Below are 13,767 nucleotides of genomic sequence, written 5' to 3'. Positions count from 1 at the left end.
AAGAGAAAATGTACAATCTTGACTATAATATATATTTTATTCATATTTGACAGGGATCAATAGATTTAATTCCATGCAAATAAAGCTACGTTATTGCAGTCGAGTACGTCATTTTATTTTAATGTACGCTGCATACGGTATATGTAATAGGGTTTCCCCATAAAATAACTTTTTGACTATAAAAATATAAAACAGAAATAGTATAAAACTGGGTTTTTTTTTTAATGGGTATCCATCAAAATAATAAGCTGGAGTGACAGAGGCTTCAGATCTACCATAGCTCTTCAGCCTCATTTGCATATCAATTCAATTGCTGATTTCTCAGTAACAGAGAAATGGAAAGGTAGTATTGCTGAACTTGACATATTGTTTGGGGTAAGAAATCCTGCTGACAAATTCCCTATATTTACTAAAAAAAAAAACAGGAAACAGATTCCCTCTTAACTCAATAATAGCTGAAAAAATGCATGAATCAAGCTCCCTCTAGTGGAACCTGCAGTGAAACTCACCGCCATACTCAGTATGAATATAGTTTAATATGATTATACAACCACAGCAGGTAAAGGACATGATACCATTTTGTAGTTTTTGACTTTCATTTTTTCACTACAGTACTTTACTCTGTCCACAACAGGGTAGAGAAGTACGCCTGTGCAGGAGCACGATGCTAAGGAGAAAGTGTGGATGATGCAGGGACGCTTCATCTGGATGAAGCAAGAAGGAGGACAGTATCGTAAGAAGATGGGAGGCACCGGGCTAAGACCCGCGATACCCTTCAGAGTGGCCCGCAGGTGAGAATAATAAAAGATTTTTTTCTTCTCTTTCAGGTCGGGTTGGGGGCAGATATACAGCATTATAGAATGCTGTATATCAGGCCTGAAAGGTGGTGGTGTTACCTCATATCGGCCAAACATGGTGACAGATTCGCTTCAAGTTTATGTAGGCTTAAGGTAGCTGCTTTTGCTGATAAATTGGTGCAGCTACTTTGAAGGCCTCTTTACCTATAGCACAGGGCGATCATTTAAAGATAGACCATGTTGGATGGTCTATAACAATGCATATCTTCATGAGGAGAAGCTGAGAACTGTAGAGAACGCATGACAACCTGAACATCTCCATAGATTTGGGCTGAATGGCTCTGGTCCTACTAGAGGGCAATGACCTGATTAGATCTCTATTCTTACCACACACCATAGAAGATTTTCTCTGAGATGTCTTAGTACAAATTGTGCACATATAAGGTGTCGTATTCTCTAGTCCATGATATAAACTCTACGTCAGATGGAGATTTCCTGCTAAGTGTCTCAATATTTATCAGCTAATCACCGTTATATAACGCCAGAACAATGGGATGTTTGGTCTACGGCTGGAGAGTCAAGTTACAGAATACTCCGGCTAATGTATCATGGATTGTGCGAATTCTAGGAAGAGAGATATAGGGGTCTTGGCCTTTAGGATTGGACAAAGACATGACGAGAAACCAGATTATGAGCATTCAACTAGGAATGTATTTAAAAAAAAGAGTTGCAAAATTGTCTACTACATTCTCCTCATATCGGCACAATGAAGTAAAGAAACATATCCACTTCTGTAAAATAAGAAAAAATAAAAACAACCTAAATATAACAACATAGCAAAACATTTTGATTAAAAATAAGCCACTTTTTTGGTCTACGGTTCCCTTGTGGACCTGCGTGTTTATTTTTTACCAAATCTATGTGTACCCTTGTAGACAGCAGTTGCATTACATTCTTCTTCCCATTCAGTACTCTGTCGGAGACTTCTGCATTAACAGCCAAAAAATGTTATTGAAATGTTCTTCCGATGTAGTCATTCAGCTGAATGAGGCAAACGGAGGCTAAAATATGAAATCTTGTACTCAATTTGATCTCACTGACGGTGGTGTCCATCTTTTTAGCCACACACGGGTAGCATGAATTCCAAGTGTTATACAGTCCACTTGCTTCACTGAAGTCATTGAATGTGACTGTATAAGGTATGAATACCGTTTTTCAGGTATGTCTCTAATTAGTCACTTTACATTGTCCCATTGGGGCTAATACCGGACATGATGTAAAAAAATCTAAAAAGCAATCCTCTTCTCCTCCACATCTCTAAAACGAAGGGTCTACATTGGTAATCAGCAGACGAAAAAAAATCTTTTCAAATTCAAGTTTACAAGTTTTGGTGAATTTTTCAAAAATATTTGATTCACTTCAAATCGCAACTACTGCAAAGCCTCCAATTGCCCTGAAAAATGTGTGTAACACTATGAGGTCTCCTAGGACTTTATCCTACCCCTATCAAGCATTTTAATGCAAACACAGCTTTATGTCAAAGTAAAGTAACCATATAAACAGATGGTATCAGTATTAACCTACAGTCTATTTAATAGCACAGTTCACTGATAAACATTTAATAATTTTTAAAATTAGAAATCGGTCCAAAAATTATCCCTCTTAGGCTACTTTTACACTTGCGTTTTTTTGCACTGCGCACTGTGCGCAGTGCAAACGCACATAAAAAATGCTTCATGCGCTTGTGTGCGTTTTTTGCGGTTTTGAGCATGTTTTTTTTTAAAAAACGCATGCTTTTTTTGCGCTGACGTGCGCATTACCATGCGCACGTCAGCGCACCCATAGACTATAATGGGTGTTTGGGTGAAAAAAACCGCATTGCGTGCGCATACTTTTTTTGGGACAAGTCGGACGCACAAAAAATGCAACAGGATGCATTTTGTGCGCCCGAGCGCACACTGCAAAAAAACGCATGCGCATACAAACGCATGTGTATGCACACCCATGTAGAGTACAGGAAAAAAAAGCATGCTTTTTTGCGCAAAAACCGCAAGTGTGAAACCAGCCTTAGTCATTTGTGATCAGGTAGACTGTTCCCAAAATGTTGAGGAAAATCGGGGGTGCGTCTTATAGTCTGGATGTACCGGCTCTTGCTGTGTTGGGCAGGTGGGAGAGCGGTTTCAGAGGAGCAGCGAGTCACAGAGGCAGGAGCCGGTGGCTCCGGCAAGTCCTGTGGCCGCTGCTAAAGAGAAATGAACAATCAATGCATTCCACGCCCATGGTCTGGAGAGCAATGAATATTTTATTATCTGTACAAGTCCCCTCTGAAATGTAAAGTGCTGCGGAATATGTCGGCGTTATAGAAATAAAATTTATTATTATTATTATTATTCATTTATTTTTGGCATCCTGGTATGATTGACCCCATCCCATTCCTGATATGATTGGTCCCATACTTAATCTGGTGTGATTGGCCCCATCCCGGTCCTGGTATGCATGGCCCCATCAGAAAATATTAAAAAAGTAAACCATTACACTTACCTTCCTCCGCTCCCTCGCAGAGTCCTGCTCCATTGCCAGCAGCTGCTTAATGCTTGTAAGCAGCGCATGGCAGGGACGTCATGTGCTGCTGACAAGCTGTGCACAGCTTCCGGAATACTCACCGGTACTGTTCATCGCAGAGAGCATTGAGTATTCATTGCTCTTCAGTAGCACGCAATGTCAGCCACCGGCTTCCTGTTGCTGACGGCAGTCACGTGTGCCGATACTTAAGAGAAATGAATATTCAGAATATTCATTTCTCTAAAGTATCGGCACACGTGACCTCTGGCACCAGCAGGAAGCCGTGGCTGACACTGCGCGCTACTGAAGAGCAATGAATACTCACTATTCTCTGAAATGAACAGAAAGGAAGCGGAGGAAGGGAAGTGTAATGTTTTTTAATCTTTTCTGATTGGACCATGCATACCAGGAACCGGATGGGGCCAATCATACCAGAATAAGGATGGGACCATGCATACCAGGACCAGGATGGGGCCAATCATACCAGGATAAGAATGGGACCTTGCATACCAGGACCGGGATGGGGCCAATCAAGCCACAATAAGGATGGGATCATGCATACCAGGACCAGGATGGGGCCAATCATACCAGGATAAGGATGGGACCATGCATACTAGGACCGGGATGGGGCCAATCATACCAGGATAAGGATGGGACCATGCATACCAGGAATGGGATGGGGCCAATCATACCAGGATAAGGATGGGACCATGCATACTAGGACCGGGATGGGGCCAATCATACCAGGATAAGGATGGGACCATGCATACCAGGAATGGGATGGGGCCAATCATACCAGGATAAGGATGGGGCCATGCATACTAGGATAGGGATGAGGGAGCCATGCATACCAGGATAGGGATGAGGGGCCATGTGTATAAGGATGGGGATGAGGGAGCCATATTTACCAGGATAGGGGATATTAAGTACAGAATTGACCACATTTTTTGCTTCAGTTTTTTTTTTTCCCCTAATTTCCTCCTCTAAAACCTTGGTTTGTCTTATGGTGCGGTGCGTCTTATAGTCCAAAAAATACGGTAATTGCAGGAGAATGACTGAAATTTCTGGGGCTACTAACAATGTACCTGGTCCACGCAAAACCTGGTTTGACGCTGCATTTTATAAACGATGCATGCAAGGGCCAGGACTTCATGATGAGTATCCATTCTTTTGTCACTGACATTGTGTCCTATAAAAATATATGTTGCTTGCTGTGCCTACCATCATGTCCAGCAGGGGTGGGCATACTATTCGTGCAACGTGTACAGCCACACAGGAGCCCAAGAAGTAAAGAGGCCCTCTTTCACCTCCAGAGCAGATGGAACTATGCGTTATGATGAGTTATTCATCCATAAAGGGCCCATATATTGTTTTTGCACATGGGCCTTTTTCTATATGTGTCCATTCCTGGTGTTCAGACCACAGGAAACATGGAGTCAGAGTTTAATTACCCTTTCCAATAATGAGAGAAAGTGATGAAAAATAACACTTGAAAAAGTAACAAAACAAGTATTTTGTACTTGGTCCTGGGTAGTGGCGCCCAATCTTGCGTTGAAGGCCTAGCAGGGGAACTCACACCAGTCAAGACACCAAACATCCTAATAAAAGAAAAAAAAAATGAGCATGATGCTAATAACAGAACTTCTGAGTTTTTGTTATAAAAATAATTTTGCATTTTGTGCCCAGCTCTGCACAGGGGCCAAATCCTATAAAATGTTCATCTGGAAAAAATCATACCAGTCAAAATACAGAAAATCCGTAATTTTGCAATGATAATGGTGCAATAGAATGGTAGTCAAAGAGGTCCAAGAAATTTTTTCATTGAAAAAAAATTCAACAGAGGAAATTAACATTCAATCAACAAAACTTCTTGATGATGATGATGATGATAATGGTGATGATGATAAAGAAAATTGTAGTCTTGGAAGCCCATGAATTTTTATTTGAAATAAATTGTGCATGTTGATATTGGGGAAGTGTGCCGTGACTCTGTAAAGAAGTGGAAAAACTCTTGAAACCCCTTTTGAAAACCATATGTATTGTCATGATTCCACCTTTTAGTGTGTCTGAATGCAGTGAATTACTGTCTGATGTTCAATATAGAGCAGCGGTGTATTGAGCTGTCATAATTTGATGGACAGCTGAGCTGCCTAATCGGATGTTGGGGTGTGCTGAGCTGTCAGTGTCTTCAATGACAATTTAGTTGTCCAATCGGAGTGGGGTGTTGCCTGAGCATCTTCCAGATGTCTCCTATTCGGATAATTACCTGGCTATTTAGCCATCTCTCTGCCTCAGATTAGTGCCAATTGCAGCTCCTTGCTCACCGATGTATGCTTGTCTTGTTTCACTGTGCTCAGTGCTATGATCTAATGCTGCGTGACCTAGGACCGGGCTCTGAACATGCATTTGCTTTGACCCTGCTCTTGATCAGCTATCTTCCTGGTATTTTGACTCATGGACCGTGATGTGACTATTCTTTTGTCTCATCCATCTGATTATGATCCTGGCTTTTGACTCTTCTACCATGACCTGACTTTTAATTTGTATCACCCCTCTGTCTATGACTATGATAAACCCTCCTGGCTTTTGACCCCTGGACCATGACCTGACTGTTAATTTGTCCCCTTTGTCTATGACGTACCCTCCTGGCCTTTGACCTCTGACTTTTTTGATTACCCAGCCTCTCGACTTGTCCATGAGTAGTGACTAGCATCACATGTATTAATGTAATGGATTTACATATGTGTGTCTGTATGTTTTATCTATGTAGTAGTTAGCCTTGGACAGTGTTAACTCTTAGAGGCCAGCCCATGTTGGGAGGAGTTAAGTGGGTTCAGGAAGCTAGTTCCTGGCTTTTAGGAAGTTGGTGAGCAGCTCCTGAAAAGATAAGAAGTGTTGTGGATTAGGCCAAGGCCACAAGTGGAGAGCGTGTTTAGTGACAGAAGATTCTAAGGATAACAAGTTCTACAGCAACTGATTTCTATACGACCTACCAAAGTGCAGAGACTGCAAGAGTAATAAGAAGGTTTCCTTTTCCACCTGCAGTGAAAACAGCCATAGCAAAAACAGATCTCATTGAGGCAGCTAGATGGAGTGGACTACAAAGAGTGCCGTGTTACCCGGTCCTGAAAGATAGCACTTTCTATTCTAGCCAGGGTGGAACATGAAGATACACCTCTTGTTCTGTGTCCGACAGGAATAATGACTCTTAACTGTTTATTTCCATTACATAAATTCCGTTATAATGCTCAGTTTGCCATACAGTTTAATGTTTATTGTTCCCTTAGCTCCATCTAGTGGCCAAAAGATATAACTGCAGTGTTATTCTGTACCTCAGTTTCATTTTCATTCTTGATTTCCCTCCAATTTCCAATGCACCTTGGGTAAGTTGCAAGGCATCATGGTCTAAGACTTCCCCCTTTCTCTGTCCAGTCGGCCATTTCTGCCAAGCCTGCTTCATGTGGACATCTCATTTCTCCACCTCCCCTTGTGTCAGCATCATCGGTACGTATTCACCCTCTTTCATCTAATTCTGTCCTAGATCACCCTCCTTAGTCAGCTCCTCTGGTTAGCTGTTAGCGCAAATAGTCTGTATATGTATATATGTATATATGTATTTTTATGTATCCATACTGATTCATTGCATTCTGTGTCTTAGGCCGGTTTCACATTTGCGCTTCTGGGCGCAGCGACGACCTGCGCACGGCCTGTTGCAACCTGTTGCAATTTGGTTGCGCTCGGCGCACCGTCAAAAGGACGCATGCGCCGCCAAACGCAGACTGCGCATGGCCTGCGCCCTCTGTGATAAAGATAGGGGACGCATGACGCATGCAACGTCATGCGCCCGGAGGCGGAGCTACCGGCGGAGGCGTGACACGGGGCGGGGCTTAGCGGCGGCCGTGCGCAGGCCGTCGCTGCGCCCAGAAGCGCAAATGTGAAACCGGCCTTATTTGTAGTTTCACCGTACATCTATATACCATCGCGTTCAATAAACACAGATTCAACCTACAGTCTTCTTACTGGACCTCTGGTATAGCGGTTTAGCTACCCGTATAAGCTATATGAACCTCGTGCATTTAGCTGAGGACGGAATAGTGAAATGACGGCTGTCCAGCTAGTGGGAATACAGAGAGGAGCTTTCCATCTTGCAGGACCCTAGTAAAACACCGGCTCTCCAGCTAGTGGGAATACAGAAAGAACAGCTTTCCATCCTGCAGAGGCCAGTTACACAGCGCTATCCAGCTAGTGCAATCCAGGGAAAAGACACCCCTTCATCCAGCTTGCAGAAACTAGTGATGCTGCAGAAATCCATCTAGTGAGATTCAAGTCACCGGCTACACAGAGACTAACACAGCTACAGCAATTTCTGCCCAGCCAAGCATCCGTCTAAGACACCATGTCCCACAAATCACACAGGACAAAATCTGCTACATCCGTCTCCTCAAAGACTGTATCTATCAGCAGCACGGTCGCCATTGCCCACGCAAACGCTGAAGCCGCCAAAATGCGAGCAAGCTTTGTTGCAGAAGAGATGGAACTTAAATTAGAGAAAGCACGCTTAGAAGATCAAGAGAGAAAGTCATGCATAGAAAGCGAGAAGTCACGCTTAGAGATGAGCAAGAGAGAAAGACGCAGTTAGAGAAGGCACATGTGGATGCCGCCTTAGAGAGCCTAGCAGTAAAAAGAGAGGCTGCTGCAGCACTGGCAGAAGCACTGGAAGCCACACACAACCCTGAGCTGCATAGTTGCAGCAGTACGTCAAGTCTGAAGTTGCCGCTGCAAGATTCACCACAACGCACATCTCAATATGTTAATGAACTTCCTGATCCAAACTATAACCAAGATCACGATACATCCAGTGAAACGAGTGAGAGTCATCATGAAGCTCAGCTCCAGGAAAACGTGAAGCAAAGCAACTCTCCTGTCTTCCTTGCCCCTCACCAGGTAACCAACGTGAATCACCTTGCTGACACACCGCATGTCAGACCGAAGCAATATGATACCGGCTGGCGTCACCCTGAGGATACTAACAGGTATGAACGCACCTCTCATCACTATCAGGGTGACCCATCACCATTATACTCTGCTGACAACCGGTTCACATCAGAACTTGCTAGGATCTTCACACGATGTGATCTAGTTGCCAAGGGACTCGGGATGAGATTCACTGACCACGTTGAAGGTTACAGAGCTTGGAAAGCTTCCTTCCAAAATGTTACCAGGGACTTGGGGCTAAAAAACAGGGAAGAGATAGACCTCTTAGTCAAATACCTGGGAGAAGAGTCAGTCAAACACGCAGTAAGGATCAGAGACATTAATATAAACTACCCTCAAATAGGCCTTAAAGAGATCTGGAAGAGGCTAGATGAGTGTTACGGCTCTGCAGAGGTAATAGAGAGAGCCTTGTTCAAAAGAATCGATGACTTTCCTAAAATATCTAACAAAGGTCTCCCAAAACTTAGAGAGCTAGGTGACCTGCTACAAGAGGTCCTAGTTGCCAAATGTGAAGGTGACCTACCAGGACTTGCATACCTCGAAACAGCCAAAGGTGTTAACCCTATAGACCAAAAGTTGCCCTACAATCTACAGGAGAGGTGGCTCACACGTGGCTCCACGTACAAATACAAACACAGTGTTTCATTCCCTCCCTTCTCCGTTTTTGTAGACTTTATACACGAACAAGCGGCAATCAGAAATGATCCCAGCTTTGACTTTACAACGTCATATGCCGCACCACCACCAGCTGCAAACCCATGCAGAACATCTGTAGCAGTGCACAAGACCAATGTTTCTTCTTCAAGTTCCAATTACAGGTCTGCTGGCTGCACTCAGAGACAAAGGCACGAGAACCTGCCGCTTCATCAGAAGCCTCATCCTCTCCTGAAATGCAGAGCCTTCAGAGGAAAATCTATGCCGGATCACAGAAGCTTCCTGAAAGAGAACGGTATCTGCTACAAGTGCTGCTCATCCACCACTCATCTCACCAAGGATTGTAAGGTCAGTGTAAAATGCACAGAATGTGGTACCACAGATCATAACACTGCACTACACCCTGGCCCAGCTCCATGGGGTGCACCAAACACGCCAGCTGACAGTGAGCATGGCGGGGAGGAAAAGAGCACTGATACAGCTACGCCAGAGATCACTTCACAATGTACTGAAGTCTGTAAAGGGGCAATAGATAGTAGGTCTTGTTCAAAAATATGCCTTGTCAGAGTGTACCCAAAGGGCCATAGAGACAAAGCTGTGAGACTGTATGCTATCTTGGATGATCAAAGTAATCGATCCCTGGCTAGATCAACATTCTTTGACCTATTCAACATTAAAGGACCAAGCACTCCTTACTCATTAAAGACATGTGCAGGTACTGTGAAAACAGTGGGTAGGAAAGCCACTGACTACCAAATTGAGTCCTTAGACGGACAATTCTGCCTGCCACCACCTACAATCATCGAGTGTAATCAGATCCCAGACAACAGGTCTGAAATCCCTACACCAGATGTGGCAATCCATCATGCTCACTTAAAACGCATAGCACACCTCATACCGGAACTCGACCCTCAGGCACAGATAATACTGCTGTTGGGAAGAGACATCCTGCAGGTTCATAAAGTGAGAAGTCATATCAATGAACTCAACAATGCTCCCTATGCCCAAAGGCTAGACCTAGGATGGGTCATAATAGGAAACGTATGCTTGGGACACATGCACGCCCCATCTTCTGTGACAAGCATGCTAACAAATACACTGGAGAAAGGACGCCCATCTCTGTTTCAACCTTGCAACAATGAGTTCCATGTCAAGGAACTATCACACAGCATCCAACTACAGCTTCCTGTAGCATGTAAGCCCGAAAGGGCAGGGTCCTCTCTCCCCTCTGTATCAGTCTGTCATTGTTAGTTTGTTTACTGTAAGTGATATCTGTAATTTGTATGTAACCCCTTCTCATGTACAGCACCATGGAATCACTGGTGCTATATATATAAATAAATAATAATAATAACTACTGTAGGGATGTGACTCGCTCAGGTGCAGCGGGAGACAATCATGAGGCAGGTTCTTCCCAAAGTTCATGAGGTTTATTTGCTCCATAAACCATAAATCAGCGTATCACCAAAATAGCCTCTAGCTTAGGCACAAAAGATCATAAACGTCCGTGGCTTTAGACTCGGACCGAGAGTCTCAGCACATGCTGGGAGGTGTAGTCCTCCCCATATACAACTAATATACATAGGCCAGGGCAATGTCCCGAGCAGCGCTCTATCTGCAGCCGCAGACCCAGGAAGGCTTCTCCTTCCGTAGCACACAGGCCACTCTCTGTAGTGTCCCACCTGGACACATGGAAGTCTGTCCACACTCAGACAGACTCACTCTCACACTCTCACATGTGCCAAACACCTCAATTACATAGCCCTGTAACCACACCCACAGGTGATCACATGGCTATGACATCACTAAAGGTTGTATAGACACACACAGGCTTCCCTGACACAGTGTAACAGAAAAATCAGCAGTACCTCTGCTGATCAATACACCCTGGAGCCTGCATCCCAAGGCCACCCACCTTGAGACCCATAATGGTCATTTAGGACCCTGCTCCTGTTACCACACTGAATGTGCCTGTACACCCGTCCTGGGACACCCACACAGCGCCCCCTAGCTGACATAGTGGTAACTACACCACATACCTCCCCCCTCTGTTCAAACTTGTGGGGTTGAACACATGACATCACCCAGGGATCTTGAGACCTGGCACCCATGTCACCTTGCCCTACCAGTCGGGAGGACCATCTCCGTCTGTTTCGGTAGTCATACTGCATATTTACGTTAGGCCTCCCCTGCCCCCAGCGGTCAGTATCTCGGCCTTGGGCTTTGGCCTTCCCGTGAACGTCCATCAGTGTGACCAGACACTCTTTAGTCTCCACCTGTCTGCAGTGCGCTCCGTCACCCGACCTTTTTCTCACTAGCTGACTCTCCCGGTTCGTACGGTCATGAGTCCCACATCCAGTTGGGCTAACTGGCTGGTCTGAGTCTGACCCTCTGTCGCTACGTCCACCACCGAGTCTCGTGCCTATGTTACTAAGATTAGAACGGCCACTTGCGGACTCTCGACGTTCTTGCCTTCGACTACCTGTCCTTTCATTCCTTGGAGGATCCCTTCGGGTCCTTACACCTTGGGTTGGAGGGGGACGCCACCTGACGTTCTCTATCTGCTCATTCATCTGCAGTCGATCCTGTCTTAGCTGCTCAATCTCCTTCAGGTACGCTACCCGATATTCCAGGAGCATGCGAAGCTTCCCAATGCTTTCCACCGAACCAACCACAATGACAGGAACCATGTCATCTTCAACAGCGACTTGGATTTCAGCAGCAGGTGGGATCCTCACTCTCTTCACACTGGATCGATTCACCATCTCCTGCATTACCTTTCCAAGTCTGCCAACAACTTTCCCCACCAGATTTTTGGGTACCGGAATTATGTCTTCCAAAAAGCCCAGCCGACTTTGCGCTTCCCTTGCAAGCTCCAGACGTCGAGCGGCTTTCCTATTATGCTCCACGAGCATCTGTTTCGTGCGGAGACATTGTAGGTGCATCTCCTTCAGGACAGCCACCCTTCTCTCTGTGTCTTCCGTTTCTGCCAGTATCACCAACTGGTTTGTTTCTGGTGCCCAGCTCACACTATAGGCCTTTACTGCCTTTTTAAAGGTCTCATGCACACCTTCGCTGGCACACGCTTCTCGCACGTCTTCGGGTACCTCCATCACGCACTTGAAGGTCATGGACTTGCTCTCATCCTGGACAGATGGCTCTGGGTTCCCCACGGACACTTCCCTCAAGGTATCTGCCAAGACCGGGTGACTGTCTTGTGCAGCTCTTGGCTCACCATCTTCCTGAGATTTACAGTCTTCAGGACCCTTTTCCAAGATGGGCTTTGGCAGTTCTGCCTTGCTATCAGTGGGGCAAGGCCGCTGTACGTCTTCGCCCATCCACTTCTTCTCCTGTAGAAGACCTTTTACTACTCCATTGAGTTCTTGCAGAACTTTATCTCGCTCCTCTGCCAGGTAGCGACGCTGATCCTCTCTCCTGAGAATCTCCTGTTGATGCTTCTCTTGGGCCTCTCTGAGCACCTCCATATCTTCCAACAGGGTCTTGTTCATGGTTTTACACGCTGACAGGTGACCTCTGAGCTCAGAGACTTCCTTCTCCAGCTCATCCACTCTGTGCTCAGCTGCTTGCCTTAGGACTCTTTCCCGTTCGACATGTTCTGTTACAGTCTCCTTTATAAGCTGTATCTCACGATCTTGTTCTCTTTTGGCCAGCACGTGTCTCACCACTACCTCTTTAATTATATCATCAAAGGGTACCACTGGGTCAGTCACACCAGTCGAGTGAACCCTCCAGTTACCGTTCAGCACCAATGTGTCTAGTCCAGTAGTCTCATCTCCCAGCCCACCATCTGTCTTATCACGAGACGTCAGGTCCGTCAGTTGGGCAGATGTACTTCTTCCTCTGGTCAGTTCTACCTCTGACCTGTCCATGCCAGGAGCCGTCACTGTTTCAGTGTCTGCTTGCCCCACAGTCGAAGCATCTCCACCGTCCGACCAAACGTCATCAAACAAAAGAAAGTCCCGGCCCCTCTCCCAGGCATAGACTAAGTCCTGTGGTATCCCTCTACCTTGGCACTCACCACCTTTGGTCCCCTCAAACACTACTGTGTCTACTGCTTAGTTCACTGTGACCCCGTGTTTACAGCGAACCCTGACGTTTTTCTCGGTCAGAGAGAAAACGAGAGGCGTTCCTGTCAGAGTCACCTGACTCTCTGAGTCCAGCCGACCAAAGGCTCCTTCCCGGTGCAGCATCACTGTACACATCTGTGGCCCATCATTACTCCCCGGAAAGGATATTCCACATTCTGAAAAAGACCTGCACATACACTGCGGTACTCCAGACATACCTACTGAGACACCCAGTGCTGTCACTTCTTCACACTTGGCCCCTTTCTGGACCAAGCGCCATCTTCGTGGACTCGCCGATCCACCGGAAGCCGCTTGTCACCTTCGTAACCCCGCCGGGTTACTGGAAGCCGCTTGTCACCCTCAAAGATAAAAAAGCCACAAAAGTGCGCCCATAGGGCCTTACCAGTGCAGGTATAATGGGTTATGCAGCAATAATACAGGGTACTCACCCTTAATAGTTGTGTAAAGCCACAACTACTGTATCCGCTTAGTCACATGCAATAAAGCTGCAGCAGGATGGTGTAGACAGACAGCGTCTGCTACCAATGCTCCCAGGGCAGATCCCAAAAAAGGAAAAACACCAGGACCCTGTGCTGCGAGACCTTCGTGACCCCACTGAGCCACAGCAAGCACCTTCAGGTTTTGCAGAGGAAAAGAAAAAAAAAAAACCA

At 45.6% G+C, this 13,767-nt stretch overlaps 1 protein-coding gene across 1 annotated transcript in view; it reads left to right on the top strand.

Annotated features, from left to right (window-relative positions):
* The first annotated feature begins 580 nt into the window (after window positions 1-580).
* LOC141051989 (olfactomedin-like) overlaps window positions 581-13,767 on the top strand; it is a 41,521-nt gene continuing 28,334 nt past the window's right edge. The window contains exon 1 of the mRNA XM_073549151.1: window positions 581-791. The gene's annotated coding sequence lies outside the window, so the exon portion shown is untranslated. The remainder of the gene's footprint in view (window positions 792-13,767) is intronic.

This window comes from Dendrobates tinctorius, unplaced genomic scaffold (genome assembly GCF_039654945.1).
Source record: "Dendrobates tinctorius isolate UK_male_01 unplaced genomic scaffold, ASM3965494v1 ptg000158l, whole genome shotgun sequence".
In the NCBI taxonomy this organism is placed as follows: domain Eukaryota; kingdom Metazoa; phylum Chordata; class Amphibia; order Anura; family Dendrobatidae; genus Dendrobates; species Dendrobates tinctorius.
This window is presented reverse-complemented; position numbering and strand designations above follow the sequence as displayed.